This window comes from Bubalus bubalis, chromosome 12 (genome assembly GCF_019923935.1).
Source record: "Bubalus bubalis isolate 160015118507 breed Murrah chromosome 12, NDDB_SH_1, whole genome shotgun sequence".
NCBI lineage: Eukaryota > Metazoa > Chordata > Mammalia > Artiodactyla > Bovidae > Bubalus > Bubalus bubalis.
Genome location: NC_059168.1, coordinates 16,323,175 through 16,342,996, shown reverse-complemented (window position 1 = coordinate 16,342,996; position 19,822 = coordinate 16,323,175). Strand labels below are relative to the sequence as shown.

The following is a 19,822-nucleotide window of genomic DNA, read 5'->3' as shown; positions in this document are numbered from 1 at the left end:
TTGGTAGTAGATGAGATAGACAATGATGAAAGAAACGTTAGAAAAACCAGAAGAATAGGACCCCCAAAACCAGTGAGGAAATGTTTCCTAATAAAATGAACGATCATCAATGCCAAATGCTACTGAGAAATACAATAAGATAAAAACTGAAAACAGACCATTAGTCTGGCAAAATAGGAATATCCTTTCTAAGAGTTACTTTGGCAGAAAGGTGAAAACAAAAGCCTAATTGGAGAATTGGTGTGGATCAAAGACAGAATGACAGATGAGGAAGAGATAATAGCCAAAATTTTATTTGGCTATAAAAGGGAGAAGACAAATGGGGGTGTTTGCTTAATAAATATGGGTCCTTTACTATACTTTAAAGTGATATACTTTACAGCATGATTTTATATTTATGGGAGTGATCAATAAGAGAAATAAAATATTAAGATTCAAAAGAGAAGCCCTTGAATAGGCAAGAGAGAGTGATATCTAATACACAAATACAGAAACTGTAGGTTAGAATAGGGCTAGTCTGATCCGGAAACAAGAGGGAAAATATTGGAAATAAAAGCAAAAATAAACAAATAGGACCTAATTAAACTTAAAAGCTTTTGCACAACAAAGGAAACTATTAGCAAGGTGAAAAGGCAGCCTTCAGAATGGGAGAAAATAATAGCAAATGAAGCAACTGACAAACAACTAATCTCAAAAATATACAAGCAACTCCTACAGCTCAACTCCAGAAAAATAAATGACCCAATCAAAAAATGGGCCAAAGAACTAAATAGACATTTCTCCAAAGAAGACATACAGATGGCTAACAAACACATGAAAAGATGCTCAACATCACTCATTATCAGAGAAATGCAAATCAAAACCACTATGAGGTACCATTTCACACCAGTCAGAATGGCGGCGATCCAAAAGTCTACAAGCAATAAATGCTGGAGAGAGTGTGGAGAAAAGGGAACCCTCTTCCACTGTTGGTGGGAATGCAAACTAGTACAGCCACTATGGAGAACAGTGTGGAGATTTCCTTAAAAAACTGGAAATAGAACTGCCTTATGATCCAGCAATCCCACTGCTGGGCATACACACTGAGGAGACCAGAAGGGAAAGAGACACGTGTACCCCAATGTTCATCACAGCACTGTTTATAATAGCCAGGACATGGAAGCAACCTAGATGCCCATCAGCAGATGAATGGATAAGAAAGCAGTGGTACATACACACAATGGAGTATTACTCAGCCATTAAAAATTTAGAATACATTTGAATCAGTTTTAATGAGGTGGATGAAACTGGAGCCTATTATACAGAGTGAAGTAAGCCAGAAAGAAAAACACCAATACAGTATACTAGCGCATATATATGGAATTTAGAAAGATGGTAACAATAACCCTGTGTACGAGACAGCAAAAGAGACATGAATGTACAGATCAGTCTTTTGGACTCTATGGGAGAGGGAGAGGGTGGGGAGATTTGGGAGAATGGCATTGAAACATGTATAATATCATATATGAAATGAGTTGCCAGTCCAGGTTCGATGCACGATACTGGATGCTTGGGGCTGGTGCACTGGGACGACCCAGAGGGATGGTATGGGGAGGGAGGAGGGAGGAGGGTTCAGGATGGGGAATACAGGTATACCTGTGGTGGATTCATTTCGATATTTGGCAAAACTAATACAATATTGTAAAGTTCAAAAATAAAATAAAATTAAAAAATAAATTAAAAAAATAAAAAAGGCCGGAAAAAAAAAAAAAAAAGACTACAGAGATGCAGGTATAGTAAGAGATTTGGGAAGGGATAATGAGGTCTATTTGGAGAGATTTTAGTTTTTCAGTGAAGTAAAGAATAAGGGATTAGAGGAGTATTAAGAGTTTGGAGGAGAGGGAGGTGTGAGTCTTCATAGAAAATAAGGTGAATTTTCTAGGCTTACCATGAGGCATCAATGAAGTGTTTGAGCGTTTATTAATAACATTCATTAGGCAACATGATTGTGTCTTTTTCTTCAGACACACTTTGATGCGTGGGTGCAGAGGGTAAGTATTAATATCTAGAGAGTTAGGTTTAATGAAGGAAGAGGTATTGTCAAATAATTATGACAGGACAACTGAAGGGAAAAGAGTTGAGGCTGTAGTTGGGAAAAGTTGTGGTAATGGAGCACAGATTCTAAGCTAGGTGATCAGGGAAGTGAGCACAAGAGAATAGTAAAGAGTATGTAAAAGATAGTGAGTAATAGAAGGCCCACTGAGGTAAAAAAAAGAAAACAACAGTTGAAAATGAAGCAGTGGAATGGTAGAATTATTCCTAATGACAAGATCTAAAATATGATTGTAGAAGTGGTTAGCTGGTGTGATGTAGAGTGGAGAAAAAGACTCTTGGGAGTGGGATTCAAAGAAATGTAGTCCTATTTAATGGTACTCATACTCTGCTCAGTACTGTATACAGAGTTGTACATCTGTATTCCCCAAATTTTAAGTTTATAGCACCTTTAATATCTTTGCAATTTTTCTCAAATCACTCAGAGGCAAAAAACAAAGACCTAATAGTTCTGTTTATTAAGTAGTTGGGTCAGAATAACGTAAGCATTTAAATCTTATCAGTTGTTTGGAAAATGCACATAAACTGAAAGAAAAAACAATATTGGGCTAATTAAATAGATGGATAAATTACCATAATTTAAAAAGCATAGCCCTAGGAATTAAAGTTTGAGTAAACTCCGGGAGCTGGTGATGGACAGGGAGGCCTGGCGTGCTGCAGTCCATGGGGTCACAAAGAGTTGGACACAACTGAGTGACTGAACTGAACTGAACTGGGTATTCCTTGGCAGTCCAGTGGTTAGGATGCCACACTTTCACTCCCAAGAGCCCAAGCTCAATCCCTGGTCAGAGAACTAAGATTCCTGCAATCTTTAATCTGCTCAGTGTGACCAAAAGAAAAAGGAAAGAAAGGGTAGCCCTCACCTCATAGAGAAAATTGGTCTCTTGATTGGCTTAGAAATGGGATGATACACTGCTGGTATTCTCTATAGGCTGTGGCACACATTACTAGGAACCTAGGTTCTAGCAGGACTTATGCTGAAGCTGAAACTCCAATACTTAGGCCACCTTATGCAAAGAACTTACTCATTGGAAAAGACCCTTATGCTGGGAAAGATTGACATCAGGAGGAGAAGGGGACAACAGAGGATAAGATGGTTGGATGGCATCACTGACTCGATGGACATGAATTTGAGTAAGCTCTGGGAGTTGGTGATGGACAGGGAAGCCTGGCATGCTGCAGTCCATGAGGTCTCAAAGAGTTGGACACAACTGAGCGACTGAACTGACTGACTGACTGCAGCTCTGGTTGAGGGATCATATCTGGTCCATATGTCCATATATGGCATGCTGCTGCTATTGCTGCTAAGTCGCTTCAGTCGTGTCCGATTCTGTGCGACCCCAGAGACGGCAGCCCACTAGGCACCCCTGTCCCTGGGATTCTCTAGGCAAGAACACTGGAGTGGGTTGCCATGTCCTTCTCCAATGCATGAAAGTGAAAAGTGAAAGTGAAGTCGCTCAGTCGTGCCTGACTCTTAGCGACCCCATGGACTGCAGCCTACCAGGCTCTCCCATCCATGGGATTTTCAGGCAAGAGTACTGGAGTGGGTCAGAAGTCTAGAAATTATGTTTGTTAGTTTTATGCTTGGGATATATAAAGGAGAACAGGATTCAAAAAGAAAAACAATATGAATATATTCATGCAGGAAGATTTTTACTTTTCTGTTATTTTTCATTAGCAATAATAATAACAATAACGATGACAGTGATAGCTTTGTGATCCTAACCTTTTTGAATAACTCTAGTCTTCTCCCTCTCTAACTACCACGTCCAACTGTTGCCAAGACCCAGATCCATGTTTTCCTCCTAATTGAGGTCTGAACTCTATTCTCTTTTGACATTTAAAGACTTCTTGGCTTTTAACTTAAAGACTCCCATAAAACTGGCTAATTTTCTTTTCCAGGATTACCTCTGTACTTTCTTGCATAAGTAACTTTATAGCTGAGTTCTTTTCTTCTGGAATGTTCCCATCCCCATCTCCAACTGTCAAAATTTTCTCATCACTTAGGAACCAATCTCTAATTGTCTTTCACATGAAGGGTTTCTGTTGCTCCACTAAGTAAATATACTCTTCCCGTACTCTGATCTCCTCCAACTACATTTCTACTTTGCTTCTGTCAATTAATAGTCTCCATGGGTATTATATTCCTTTGTCTACTATTTTGAGAAGGCAATGGCTGATAAGCAACTTACAGACCAGGGCTATATGTTAGGTAGATAGCACAGTACACAGGGTGCTGTATTAAATCTGATGGTTGGGTATGAGGCCCAGCTGCTATACTTGCCAGAGGTTCTTTTCAGGCCTTAATTTCTGATTCAGTGAAATACAGATAATATTAACAGCTTTGCACACAAATTGACTAACACACTGTATTAGTTCACAATATGTGCCAAATAAATATCGGCTTTTTTCTTTACATCTTTAGAGTCCTCTTGCCTCCAACACAAAAAAACGTTCAATATTTGTAATTCATTTGCTTAGAAACATAGCTCATGATAAAGGGAATTCAGTATCATATAGGGAATTCAGTATCATTAATTGAACAATCCTATTTCAATCTGTAGTATAGCAAAATCTTAAAATGACTAATTTCAAAATCTTAGTTTTTTCAATATGAGAAACAAAATATGAATTAATTTAGTGTTCCCAACTTTGTGTGTGTGTGTGTGTGTGTGGAGAGACAGAAAGAGAGAGAGAGACAATGTAAATGAAAGACACATGGAAGAGGGAAGAGGGAACTTAATCCTAAATTACAAACTTGAACCATCATTTGGCTTTTGTATTTACTTTTCTCAGTCCATTCAGTACTTTTTCTTATCTCTTCAGTTCAGTTCAAGTTTACATGGAAATATGTTGGTTCTTTTTTTTTTTTTTACTCTATTCTAAACTTTCTACCTTTCTTTTCTTTGTATTTGTCCCCCTCATTTTGCATTGTCTCCAAATCTAAAGCAATTACTATCATCTACTAATAAATAATTTGGGGAAAGTGAACATTTCACATTGATATATCTCTTTTTAAATGCAGGTTTTCATGTGTCAGATTTTCTTTATACGGGATAAATCTGTAATCTCATCCCTACCTCGGTATCAGTTCAGTTCTGTAGCTCAGTCATGTCCGACTCTTTGCGACTCCATGAACCGCAGAACACCAGGCCTCCCTGTCCATCACCAACTCCTAGAGTCCACCCAAACCCATGTTCATTGAGTCAGTGATGCCATCCTACCATCTCATCCTCTATCGTCCTCTTCTCCTCCTGCCCTCAATCTTTCCCAGCATCAGGGTCTTTTCAAATGAGTCAGCTGTGATTTTGGAGCCCAGAAAAATAAAGTTAGCCACTGTTTCCCCATCTAATTGCCATGAGTGATGGGACTGGATGTCATGATAATAGTTTTCTGAATGTTGAGCTTTAAGCCAACTTTTTCACTCGCTTCTTTCACTTTCATCAAGAGGCCTTTTAGTTCTTCTTCACTTTCTGCCATAAGGGTGCTGTCATCTGCATATCTGAGGTTATTGGTATTTCTCCTGGCAATCTTGATTCCAGCATGTGCTTCCTCCAGCCCAGCACTTCTCATGATGTACTCTACATATAAGTTGAATAAGCAGGGTGAAAATATACAGCCTTGACATACTCCTTTTCCTATTTGGAACAAGTCTGGTGTTCCAAATCCAGTTCTAACTGTTGCTTCCTGAGCTGCATACAGGTTTCTCAAGAGGCAGGTCAGGTAGGTCTGGTATTCCCATCTCTTGAAGAACTTCCCACAGTTTATTGTGATCCACAAAGTCAAAGGCTTTGGCATAGTCAATAAAGCAGAAATAGATATTTTTCTGGAACTCTCTTGCTTTTTTGATGATTGACTGGATGCTGGCAATTTGATCTCTGGTTCCTCTGCCTTTTCTAAAACCAGCTTGAACATCTGGAAGTTCATGGTTCACGTATTGCTGAAGCCTGGCTTGGAGAATTTTGAGCATTACTTTACTAGCATGTGAGATGAGTGCAATTGTGTGGTAGTTTGAGCATTCTTTGGCATTGTCTTTCTTTGAGATTGGAATGAAAACTGACCTTTTCCAGTCCTGTGGCCACTGCTGAGTTTTCCAAATTTGCTGGCATATTGAGTGCAGCCCTTTCACACCATCATCTTTCAGGATTTGAAATAGCTCAACTGGAATTCCTTCACCTCCACTAGCTTTGTTCGTGGTGATGCTTCCTAAGGCCCACTTGACTTCACATTCCAGGATTCCCTACCTACTTGATATTTATTTCCATAATGACAAAATATATATTGGCTTTTGAGAAAATAAAAACCACACTTATTGAGTACTTGGATGCAATCTCAAAAATGACAGAATGATTTCTGTTCATTTCCAAGATAATCCATTCAATATCACAGTAATCCAAGTCAATGCCTTGACTAGTAATGCTGAAGAAGCTGACATTGAATGGTTCTATGAAGACCTAGAAGACCTTCTAGAACTAACACCCAAAAAAGATGTCCTTTTCATTATAGGGGACTGGAATTAAAAAGTAGAAAGTCAAGAAACACCTGGAGTAGCAGGCAATTTGGCCTTGGAGTACAGAATGAACCAGGGCAAAAGCTAACAGAGTTTTTCCAAGAAAACACACTGGTCATAGCAAACACCCTCTTCCAACAACATAAGAGAAGATTCTACACATGGACACCACCAGATGGTCAGCACCAAAATAAGACTGATTATATTCTTTGCAGCCAAAGATGGAGAAGCTCTATACAGTCAGCAAAAACAAGACTGGGAGCAGATTTTGGCTCAGATCATAAACTCCTTATTGCCAAATTCGGACTTAAATTGAAGAAAGTAGGGAAAACCACCAGACCATTCAGGTATGACCTAAATCAAATCCCTTACGATTATACAGTGGAAGTGAGGAATAGATCTCCCTAGATATGATAGACTAGATCTAAGGGACTAGATCTGATAGAGTGCCTGATGAACTATGGACAGAGGTTAGTGACATCATACAGGAGACAGGGATCAAAACCATCCCCAAGAAAAAAAAATGCAAAGAAGCAAAATGGCTCTCTGAGGCAGCCTTACAATAGCTGTGAAAAGAAGGGAAGTGAAAAGCAAAGGAGAAAAGGAAACATATGCCCATTTGAATGCAGAGTTCCAAAGAATAGCAAGGAGAGGTAAGAAAGCCTTCCTCAGCGATCAGTCCAAAGAAGCAAAGGAAAACAATAAAATGGGAAAGACTAGAGATCTCTCCATGAAAATGAGAGATACCAAGGAACATTTCATGCAAAGATGGGCACAATGAAGGACAGAAATGGTATGGAGCTAACAGAAGCAAAATATATTAAGAAGAGGTGGCAAGAATACACAGAAGAACTGTACAAAAAAGATTTTCATGACCCACATAATCACAATGGTGTGATCACTCACCTATCCTGGAATGTGAAGTCAAGTGGGCTTTAGGAAGCATCACTATGATCAAAGCTAGTGGAGGTGATGGAATACCAGTGGAACTATTTAAAATCATGAAAGATGATGCTGTGAAAGTGCATCATGTGATGTGAGAGTTGGACTGTGAAGAAGGCTGAGCACCAAAGAATTGATGCTTTTGAACTGTGGTGTTGGAGAAGACTCTTGAGAGTCCCTTGGACTGCAAGGAGATCCAGCCAGTCCATTCTGAAGGAGATCAGCCTTGTGATTTCTTTGGAAGGGATGATGCTGAAGCTGAAACTCCAATACTTTGGCCACCTCATGCGAAGAGTTGACTCATTGGAAAAGACTCTGATGCTGGGAGGGACTGGGGGCAGGAGGAGAAGGGGACGACAGAGGATGAGATGGCTGGATGGCATCACTGACTTGATGGACGTGAGTCTGGGTGAACTCCGGGAGTTGGTGATGGAGAGGGAGGCCTGGCGTGCTGCGATTCATGGGGTCGCAAAGAGTCGGACACGACTGAGCTGCTGATCTGATCTGATCTGATGTATAATATCATGTCATCTGCAAACAGTGACAGTTTAAAGGAATATTTTGAAGCAAAATGACTGCTATTATGCTCATCAAGATACTTAAAGCACTCATTTAAAATCTGGACTCGGTGGATTCAATCATTCCCAGAAAGAATTATGAAGTGTTACTGCAATGGCACCACACTCAGATCACTTGCTCTTTCCCGTAGGGATGACCTCCTAAGCACAGCCTTAGATGGCAAGAAAAAAAATAAAAAATCAGGAAAATTATTATATCAGCTTCTCAACCTGATAGAGCTTTATAATGGCAAAACTACTTTGGAGTAATTCCTACCTTTAAACTGCTGCATGCAGAAAGTTAATAAATGTTAATTGGAGAACTGAATAAACCAGCATTTGGTGACTGTGCTCCACGAGTGCATCTAGAAAAGCCTTTACCCTCAGGACCTTGTTTGGCTAACCCCTCATCTAGTAGATCTTTCCAGATCTCATCAGTGATTGCAAATTTTATCTCTTTGGATAAAAGGAAAATTCTGCCAGTTTTTATGTTGACAAGTGTATCTGTGGAGATGTTTCACTGCCAAGAGTGAAGGCTGGATGTGAGGAAATTTCATTAGGCACACAGTTCCATTAAAAAAATTAAATGAACAGAACCATCTCTCCTAAGCATAGTCTTTAGCACGGATCTGGAAATGATTCAGTTGTTATTCTTGTTTTGATGAAATTGCTTTTTTTTTTGTCCAATAAAACTTCAATGTAATTCGTTACCAAAGCTTTAGTTCATGGCATTTAGCCGAAGGGTTTGTCAACAGAATTTCACTTCTTAGATGTGTTTGGAAGCTTTGAAAACAGGTTTTTACCACTTGGAAGTCTCCAGAGAATGTCTAGAGGCATAAGTATTAGTCTCTATTTCAAAATTCATCTTATATTAAGCTTGAAATTTCCAGGACTCCCTTGGGTACTAAAATATGTAAATGTATGAGTGTAATACCAGATGATGTAATTAAAGATTCCATGACTGAAAGAGAATACCAGTTTAAAAGAAAAAGGGTATTTTTTTCATTAGTAAAAGGATAAAGACAGCTAGAAACATTGCAATATATTGAGTTTGATGATAATAATAATATAATACAATTTATTAAATTAAAATTTGAAACCTGGTCTGTTATAGTATTTGCTCTGATGAAGCAGTTGGGTTTTACAGAAAGAAGAAGAGTCTGCCTCACTACAATGCATTCACCTAGATGTCCTACTTTCTACTTGCATGGTCTTCTACATGATCTTGATTCTTTCTCAGAACCTCATATCCTTCATTTTGAAAGTGCAAAAAATGTCTAACTCCCTCACAGGATTGCTATGCTCACAGGTAATGCACCTGCACAGAATTTGCACCTAATGAGACATTCAATAAATGTCCATTGCCTCCCCTTGCTTTCCTGACAGAACCTCAGGCCCTGGATAGAAAATATATACATGGCCTGGTATTTTCTGGCATTTACTCAATCATTTACCTTACCAGTGACAATCATTATAAACTATATTAGCAGAAACAGTCACATGTCAGATACATAGGCCTTATATTAAACTCTGACTTGGCTCATAGGCTCAGGATTCTGTGGCTGCTTATATAGAAACAAGCTTTGAATCTTTATATAAGAAAATATAGAGGCCTGGAATGCCTTAGGAAAAAGTTATGTACCCAAAATTAGATCTGTCCTCCAGTCTTATTTTCATCACCAAGTGACTCGGCAACTTTTACCATCACTTTCAGTTTTTGAGATTCAATTTCTTCACCTGAAAACATGATTGAAAATTTGTATCAATTAACCCTTAGAGTACAGAAAGCTAGAAATCTACACAACTCCAAGGCAGTGGGAGTAGCAGAACCACAAAAATCTTCCTGCTCCTCTGAGTAATTCTGTTTTTATCAGCAAACATTTGGAAAAAAAGATTTTCTAAATCAATCAAGTGACTCTCAGGTTTTCCTCATGCTGAGAATCAAGATGTCATGGAGACTGGGGTGCAGGGGCTAGATAAATTCTCTCTGGGTGATACCAACAGGGCAAAAGGTAGGAATAAGGTTTCTATATAACAGATATAAGAGAGTGTAACTAAGAAGGATGAAGGTCAGTACACAAGCACAGGTAATATGACATACAAGGTTATAAAGTAAAATTATATAAATATTTATCATTTTGTATATATAAAAGGAGTCTGAACAATAAGAAAATTCAATAACATTTAACTTCTTTTCTTTGATTGGAACCATAGGTTTGTTATCTAATATAAGATAGGCTTCAGCACTACATGAACCAAGAACTTCCATAAAAGTTCCATGTTTAGAAAAGGCAGAGGAACCAGAGATCAAATTGCCAACAACCATTGGATCATAGGAAAAGCAAGGGAATTCCAAGAAAATACTACTGCTTCACTGAGTACACCTAAAGCCTTTGATTATGTGGATCAAAACAAACTGTGGAAAATTTAAAGAAATGGGAATACCAGACTACCTTACCTGTCTCCTGAGAAACCTATATGAAGGACAAGAAGCAACATTTAGAACCAGACATGGAAAAATGGACTGGTTCAAAATTGGGAAAGGAGCACATTACGGCTGCATATTGTCATCCTGCTTATTTAACTTATATGCAAAGTACATCATGTGAAATGCTGGACTGGATGCATAAGCTGGAATCAAGATTTCCAGGAGAAATATCAACAACCTCAGATATGCAGCTAATACCACTCTAATGGCAGAACACAAAGAGGAACTAAAGAGCTTCTTGATGAAGGTGAAAGAGAAGACTGAAAACACTGGTTTAAAACTCAACATTCAAATAACTAAGATCATGGCATCCGTTCCCATCACTTCATGGTAAATAGATGGAGAAAAAGTGAAAACAATGACAGATTTTACTTTCTTGGCCTCCAAAATCACTGCAGATGGTGACTGCAGCCACAAAATTAAAAGACACTTGCTTCTTGGAAGAAAAGCTATGACAAACGCAGACAGTGTATTAAAAAGTAGAGACACCACTTTGCTGACAAAGATCTGAATAGACAAAGCTATGGTTTTCCAGTAGTCATTTATAAATGTCAGAGTTGGACCATAAAGAAGGCTGAGAGCCAAAGAATTGATGCTTTCAAACTGTGGTGCCAGAGAAGACTCTTAAGAGTCCCTTGGACTGCAAGGAGATCAAACCAGTCAATACTAAAGGAAATCAACCTTGAATATTCATTGGAAGGACTGATACTGAAGCTCCAACATTTTGGCCACCTGATGCAAAGAGAAAACTTATTGGAAAAGACCCTGATGCTGGGAAAAATTGACAGCAAGAGGAGTAGAGGGTGACAGAGGATGAGATGGTTGGATAGCATCACTGAATCAATGGACATGAGTTTAAGCAAACTAAGGGCAATTAGTGAAGGACAGGGAAGTCTGGCATGCTGCAGTTCATGGGGTTGCAAAGAATCAGACATGACTTAGTGACTGAACAACAGCAACATAGATTAATAGGCATGCATCTTTCTTTTCATGAATTTGTATGGCTTATCCAAAACAAGGACTTAGGCAATTTTGGCTCAAGAAGTAAAGGTGTGAGAGCACCTTTACTTGGTGCTTTAAATGGCTTTAAATGAGTGAGGATGTAGATACTATAAGCGAATTTTTCATGTCATCCCTAGCCTATCAGCAGTAGCCTATCTCTGAACTTTCATCAGCTATAGAAAGGGCTTCACAGAGACCTTCTTTCTCCTCAGATTGAACTTTTGAATAAACTTTTGAAGCCTTGAGGATGACTACTAAGAATGTCCTGCTGCTGCTGCTGCTGCTGCTAAGTCGCTTCAGTCATGTCCGACTCTCTGTGACCCCATAGACAGAAGCCCAACAGGCTTCCCCTTCCCTGGGATTCTCCAGGCAAGAACACTGGAGTGGGTTGCCATTGCCTTCTCCAATGCATGAAAGTGAAAAAATAAAGTGAAGTCGCTCAGTCGTGTCTGACTCCTAGCAACCCCATGGACTGCAACCCACCAGGTCCCTCTGTCCATGGGATTTTCCAGGCAAGAGTACTGGAGTGGGCTGCTACTTGCTAGCAATAATCCATCAATCTTGTGCCCCAGATTCCTAACGGATGTTCATTGGGGACAATGAAAGCCATGGCTATTAATCAGGTATAACTTATTTTTTAAAGGGTATTTATTTGACGGAGCTGCTATCAAGAGAGAATTTTCATGCTTCTTCTCTTTAAAGATCTGCAAAACTTTCCAGATATATACAATACATCCCTCATATAATTCTAAAATAAGATGCCTAAGAGAATGAACCAAATCTGGAAAGAAAAGGAAACTGTCAGTAGCATAGGAACTTCTCTTAAAATAGTTTGTTTTTCTGTTATAGAAAATTATCAGCCCAATAATCACCTTTGTAGGAACTTGAATAAAGCCAAGGCCCATCCGTAGCAACTTTTATTGAAATTTGGTCACTCTCTGCAAAACCACAGACTATTATGCCTCAGAATGATGGAAGAAAAGACTCCAGAAAGTCAGGAGCGGATACATAGAGATCCAGAATCATCTTTTAGTCCTAGCAGGAAGTTTGTTTTCATGGAAGGATAAATGCTTTAACTACTGCCTATGAAACAAGGTTCTGATATTCTCCCATATTATGTCAGAACATGAAAGAAGGAGGCAGAAGAATTTAGAACTAGGAATCACGATGTTTTCCTCTGCCTCTAGCTATCTGTGCAAGTCACTTTCTTTATTTAGCCTCTGTTATCTCAACTATAAAATGAAAAGGTTAAATTATGGCCCCTAATGTTTCACCCAGCTTTCAGTGTCTGTGATGTTCAGGCCACCTCTGTTTGGTAGTGACAAGAGGAACCTAAGGGCCACATAAGAAGAAGTCAATTTTGTCTCAGAAGGGAAAATCTTCCAAAAATATCATCTCCTTAACTTCTATTTTACAAAAGTAATTTTTTGTTTGTTATATTTAACAGGGCAATCAGCACCAATGAATCCATTAACCAAACTGAAAGCTAGGACCCTGACAATGATATGAGATTTTTTTCTTTTCCCAAGAAGGTATAAGGCATACTTTTGGATTCAGAGTTATCAGTGACTTCACAAAGAGGTTTCCCAGGTCTTGCTAAAACGCACGTGGTCCTTACAATCTTAACCTAAACAGTCTCGGGTTGGATCCAGCTGCCAGTAATTTGCTCTATGATCCTGAGCATATCCCTTAATCTGCCCAGACTCAGTTTTCTCTACTCTACATACTATGATATTAGGATTAGTTTCATGAATCCCCAAAATTCTATGATTTATTAAAACAACAATACAAAAGAATGACTGTAATTTGCAATGGAGAGATATTATATCTATGACTTTATTCTAACCTTATTTACCTTCATTTCTTTTAGAACTGTTTTCCAAATATGACCGAACTGCTAAATTACAAACACATTCACTCAGTGAATAAGTAATTCTTACAGCACCTAGAGCAGTATATGACATATAGGCCCTAAGTTGTGTTGATTGAAAGCAAGGAAACTATAGAATAACAATGAGAAGCTTTGACTACTACATCAATTCCAACCAAATCCTATGAAATCAAAGGCTAGAAACTTTTTAATTGGAAATTTAAAAAACAACAATCATTCTGAGATATTCAGTTACTTATGCATCAATAGTGTTGGGATGATCTACAGATGAACATAATTCAAACTAAATGGACAGGACCCAAGTCTAAAGTAATTTGTCCCTTCAGATCCAAGCAGCATAGAGGAAATTTCATATATATTCAGTAATTAGGTGAATTTCTAGTCAGTATTTAATTATTGGTTTATGACCAAAGACAGGTCTCAGGTCTATTTTAAGTATTCTATTTATTTCTGGAAATCGCTGCTGTGGTGCACTTTGGGTGCTATTGCAAGGGAAAGAGAAAGAAACAGCCCTGAGTCAATGGCCATAAGATTCTGGTTCCTCATCTAGAGTAATTTAAACCCATTCCTGTTCTCAGTATGCAACTGTAGAATGGTGTCAATTAAATTTTCTCCTACGTGCCTACCTTATGAGTATTAATGGGTTACTGTTGATTATTAACAGGTAGGGATACTAAATGGTATGTATAGTTGAGAAATAGGAAAAGGAAGGAAGCAAAACAGCCGGATGAAAAGATGCTCCTTTCAGCATGTGTTAAATGTTCTACTGACATCATCTTTGCCTCTTCAAAGACATCCTAAAACGATGAATGCAAAAAAGGGAAGGGACTGAAGAGGAACCGAGGAAGGGTGCTTGGCAAAGGGAGAAGAGAAATGACATGCCATCTGTGGAATCGACAATTATCAGTATGGTTGGTGACAATTATATTCTGACTGCAATCCACTATTTGCATACAGACAAACATTCATCAGTTCAGTTCAGTCACTCAGTCGTGTCCAACTCTTTGCAATCCTATGGACCCCAGCATGCCAGGCCTCCCTGACCATCACCAACTCCAAGTCTACCCAAACTCATGCCCATTGAGTCAGTGATGCCATCCAACCATCTCATCCTCTGTCATCCCCTTCTCCTCCTGCCTTCAATCTTTCCCAGCATCACAGTCTTTTCAAATGAGTCAGCTCTTCGTATCCTCCAGTGGCCAAAGTATTGGAGTTTCAGCTTCAGCATCAGTCCTTCCAATGAACACTCAGGACTGACTTCTTTAGGATGGACTGGTTGGATCTCCTTGCAGTCCAAGGGACTCTCAAGAGTCTTCTCCAACACCACAGTTCAAAGCCATCAATTCTTTGGCACTCAGCTTTCTTTATAGTCCAACTTTCACATCTATACTTGACTACTGGAAAAACCATAGCCTTGACTAGATGGACCTTTGCCAGCAAAGTAATATCTCTGCTTTTTAATATGCTGTATGGGTTAGTCATAACTTCCCTTCCAAGGAGTAAGTGTCTTTTAATTTCATGGCTGCAATCACCATCTGCAGTGATTTTGGAGCCCCAAAAAATAAAGTCTGCCACTGTTTCCACTGTTTCCCCATCTGTTTGCCATGAAGTGATGGGACCAGATGCCATGATCTTCGTTTTCTGAATGTTGAATTTTAAGCCCACTTTTTCACTCTCCTCTTTCACTTTCGTCAAGAGGCTCTTTAGTTCTTCTTCGCTTTCTGCCATAAGGGTGGTGTCATCTGTATATCTGAGGTTATTGATATTTCTCCCGGCAATCTTGATTCCAGCTTGTGCTTCATCCAGCCCAGCGTTTCTCATGATGTACTCTGCATATAAATTAAATAAGCTGGGTGACAATATACAGCCTTGGCGTACTCCTTTCCCAATTTGGAACCAGTCTGTTGTTCCATGTCCAGTTCTAACTGTTGCTTCCTGACCACCATATAGGTTTCTCAAGACGCAGGTCAGGTGGTCTGGTATTCCCATATCTTTCAGAATTTTCCACAGTTTATCATGATCCACACAGTCAAAGGCTTTGGCATAGTCAATAAAGGAGAAATAAGTGTTTTTCTGGAACTCTCTTGCTTTTTCAATGATCCAGCAGGTGTTGGCAATTTGATCTCTGGTTCTTCTGCCTTTTCTAAAACCAGTTTGAACATCTGGAAGTTCATGGTTCACATATTGCTGAAGCCTGGCTTGGAGAATTTTGAGCATTACTTTATTAGTGTGTGAGATGAATAGAACTCATAGCTCTATTTATGAGTTTTAGTAGTTAATTTACTCTGAAAGCACCTAGGATACATTTATTGTGATTTAAATACTGTACCTAAAAGATTTATACATATCATTAGGAAACAAACAATGTATTTCTAGAGGAAGTAAGTGGTAAAGAAGTTATTTTGTAGCAAATGGATAGCCTTTGAACCATCTTCAAGTGTGCTGGGAGAGACAGAAGAAAAAAGAGGAGGAAGGTTTTATTAAAAAATAAATAAATAGTGACACGAAGGCACTGAATTTCATCTTTGTCAAAGACAACAGTTATATATGTACCTTATCAATAACCTCAGATATGCAGATGACACCACCCTTATGGCAGAAAGTAAAGAGGAGCCTCTTGATGAAAGTGAAAGAGGAGAGTGAAAAGGTTGGCTTAAAGCTCAACATTCAGAAAACTAAGATCATGGCATCTGGTCCCATTACTTCATGGGAAATAGATGGGGAAACAGTGGAAGCAGTGTCAGACTTTAATTTGGGGGCTCCAAGATCACTGCAGATGGTGACTGCAGCCATGAAATTAAAAGACACTTACTCCTTGGAAGGAGAATTATGACCAACCTAGACAGCATCTTAAAAAGCAGAGACATTACTTTGCCAACAAAGGTCCATCTAGTCAAAGCTATGGTTTTTCCAGTGGTCATGTATGGATGTGAGAGTTGGACTGTGAAGAAAACTGAGCGCTGAAGAATTGATGCTTTTGAACTGTGGTGTTGGAGAAGACTCTTGAGAGTCCCTTGGACTGCAAGGAGATCCAACCAGTCCATCCTAAAGGAGATCAGTCCTGGGTGTTCATTTGGAAGGATGATGCTGAAGCTGAAACTCCAATACTTTGGCCTCCTCATGTAAAGAGGAGACTCATTGGTAAAGACCCTGATGCTGGGAGGGATTGTGGGCAGGAGGAGAAGGGGAGACAGAGGATGAGATGGCTGGATGGCATCACCGAACTGATGGACATGAGTTTGAGCGAACTCCGGGAGTTGGTGATGGACAGGGAGGCCTGGCGTGCTGCGATTCATGGGGTCGCAAAGAGTCAGACACAACTGAGAGACTGAACTGAACTGAACATGGCAAAAATATAAAGCCATAATAGGAGCTCCATCTAGAATATCTTGAAACTTCCCAGGGTGGAGGAAAGAGGACAGAACATATATATCATCATACAGTATACACACTGAAAGAAAAGCTATAAGGATTCTAATCATCAAGGAAAGAGTAAAATTGGAAGAATAAAGGAACCAGATCACACTGAATTTCAACCCAGAACAGGAATACTTATTATTTTATTCAGAGATCACCTAGGGGAAAATTCTTTAATTTTACATATAAATTACTTATATTAAACATAGATAAATATACATGTTCGCTCTGTGTTTTTTTCTCCTACTAAATTTAACACAACTCTCAACTGTACCTGTCATGCAAACTCAATGTTAGAAATCACATCTTGCTAATAACCCACAGCTTAAGCAAAATAAACTCTGAAACCTCTTGGTGAGCTTTATAATCTGCTGGAGATTCACTAAATATTTTTAAAATAATAGCAAAATAAATAAATACAAATGAAACTCCCAATCATTTTTGTCAGGAAGAGCAAAGCTCTCCAGCAAAATACAGAGAGGTCACTTTAATAAACTGCAAGAAAAATTTTCAGACAAACAAATAGCTACTAAAGCAACAATGAAAATGAATCTACAACTTCCAAAGAAGCCAAGTAACTCATTTCCCTTCTGAAAGGATTGGGTCTGTTCAGCAATGCCTCTAACATAGTAAAGATGCATAAAAAAGATGCAATTATATTTAGCAATTTGGGAAGATCAAAACTAAACCTTTTATACTAACTTGAATCTGTATTGTAAGCACCTAGCAGAGCAAACAAACAGAAAGAACTGTTTATCAGACTAAAGCTGCAGGGCATATGGCAACATAGCAGGCTCAGGCTAACAGCAGATTTCCAAAGGACAGCCCCATAATGGAATTCCTAGTGGGACGATCAAAGAGGTAGAACAATCAGCCAGGCATGACTGCACATAACAAATCCATCAAGACCTATGATATCCCCAGCAAGACAAATAGCAAGGAGCACAGAGACTTAAATGGTATTTGAGAAAATTTACTATTCCCCAGCCTCCAGCAGGATTGAGAAACAATACCATTCAAATTCCCATCCATTCCAACAACATAATCAAAATACTCTTTTCCTTAGCCAGTTGAATTTACTATCTAATATTTATTTATTTTTAACTGCATCTATGTATAGCTATAAAAATAAAAACACTTTTGTATATGTTTTAACATATCTCTGTTACTGCATCAAGCAAAATCAGCTTGACAGATTTTTATGAAATTTGAAGAGTATATTTTGAGCAACATGATTTTAAATATAGGCTATGGAGCATACCTGAAATTTGCTTTGGGGTCCTCTAGGGGGCAGGCAGGCAGTCATTTATCAGAGAAGTTGAAACAGACGTGAAATGAGAGGCCCATAAGACTGCGAAAGGGAGTAATGAGCCATAACTATGAAGATGCATTAATATGCCAAGGACAGAGAAAACAATCAGTAGTTTTAAATATGAGTCCCAAAATGATCATCACAAAGGCAAGTGTGGTTTCCAATCTAGCCACTTCTCACCTGGGTAACTCTAAGTAGAATAGCTCAAGCCAAGCAGCATTGGTGACTGACTTAGTTAATTGTGATTAATACATTTTTCTTCAGCAGTTCTGAGGAGGCATTTTTGGAAAAACTCATCTGTGTGGAGAGAATCCCACCCTCCACCCCAAGTCAGAGTAAAGAAATTCTGGCCCTCTCACCTCACACTAATGAAAAGGGCTTCAACAGAACACTTAGGAGCACTGATTCCCCAATTACAAGGCCTTGGAACCTGGTGTCTGCCACTCTGCTGCAAATGTAATGGTCCAAAGGCAAGCTGCTTAGCCACTGGCTACAAGTCAAAGGAATGGAGGATGAGAGGGTTCAGTCCAAACTCCCAGAATTTGTTGGCACAATACATACATAAGCATTTCCTGTGGACCAGATATATGCCAGGTACAAGAGAGAGTGAGCGAGCCTGAATGTTATCAACTCCTCTCTGAGTGGGTAACACACTTGAGCAGAAAGAAATTATAGGCAACACCTGATTTTTAGTGCCTGTGTCAGGACTAAGTTATCAGCTGAAATACAGAAATATTTGCTATTATCAAGGGAGCTACAGGTACAAGATCTGCAGTAACTTGGGGAAAGTAGAAGAAGGTTTCCACTAAAGAATATTTGAGCATCCCATGAAAGGAAGGATTAATTTTAAACACCTGTCAGATCTAGAGGACAGAGCCAGCTTTTGAGAGTCACCACTATGCAGAACTTACTAGAGTAGTCATGGACCACTCAGATTTTCATCCAGAGGCAAGGAAAGAACTAGCTCAAACAAATATTTTTAAAGGGACAGAGTGCCGGGAGCCGGCATATTGCATATTGAGTGCATATTGCATGTTGAGTGCAGCACTTTCCACAGCATCATCTTTCAGGATCTGGAATAGCTCAACTGGAAGTCTATCACTGCCAGGAGCCAGCGTGAGGAACTCCTCCCGTGGCAAAGGTCATGAGGAAGGAGGCTCAGCATACGCAAAGGCGGGATCGAGCCTCAGGAGTCCCCCTGGAAATTCTCGAGCATCTACCCCCCAAAACCAGAGTCTGCCTACTTTCTGCTTTGTGCTTTCACCTACACCTCTGACTTTACGGGGGGCTGTCCCCCACTACCTCTCTCTGAAAAAAGAGTTAGCTTACAGCTCCAGTTAACAATTTCTGGGTGTGACAGTGTTTCAACCTACAAACTCCTTTGGAAATCCTCTAGCCTGCCTGAATAGGTTTTTCCAGCCACATGTGACTGCTCAGAGCCTCCCAACTGTGAGAGGCATGAGATGTTCTAAACTGTCTAAACACAGATTCCTTTGAGCAGTTAAAAGATTGATTAGAAATTGTATTGGTGAAGGGATTTTCACTTGTTGGGCCAATGTTTGCTGCTAAGTTTCCATATCCCTTACCTGCTCTGTCCCTGGCAGTGTATTGA

General features: G+C 39.3%; 1 long non-coding RNA gene across 1 annotated transcript in view; it reads right to left on the bottom strand.

Annotated features, from left to right (window-relative positions):
- The window catches only part of LOC123328424, a 154,773-nt gene extending 135,942 nt beyond the window's left edge, over positions 1–18,831 (bottom strand). Inside the window, exons 1-2 of the long non-coding RNA XR_006543240.2 lie at positions 18,570–18,831; positions 18,160–18,249 (exon numbers count right to left, since the gene is read on the bottom strand). This is a non-coding gene — a long non-coding RNA (uncharacterized LOC123328424). The remainder of the gene's footprint in view (positions 1–18,159; positions 18,250–18,569) is intronic.
- Positions 18,832–19,822: the final 991 nt, after the last annotated feature.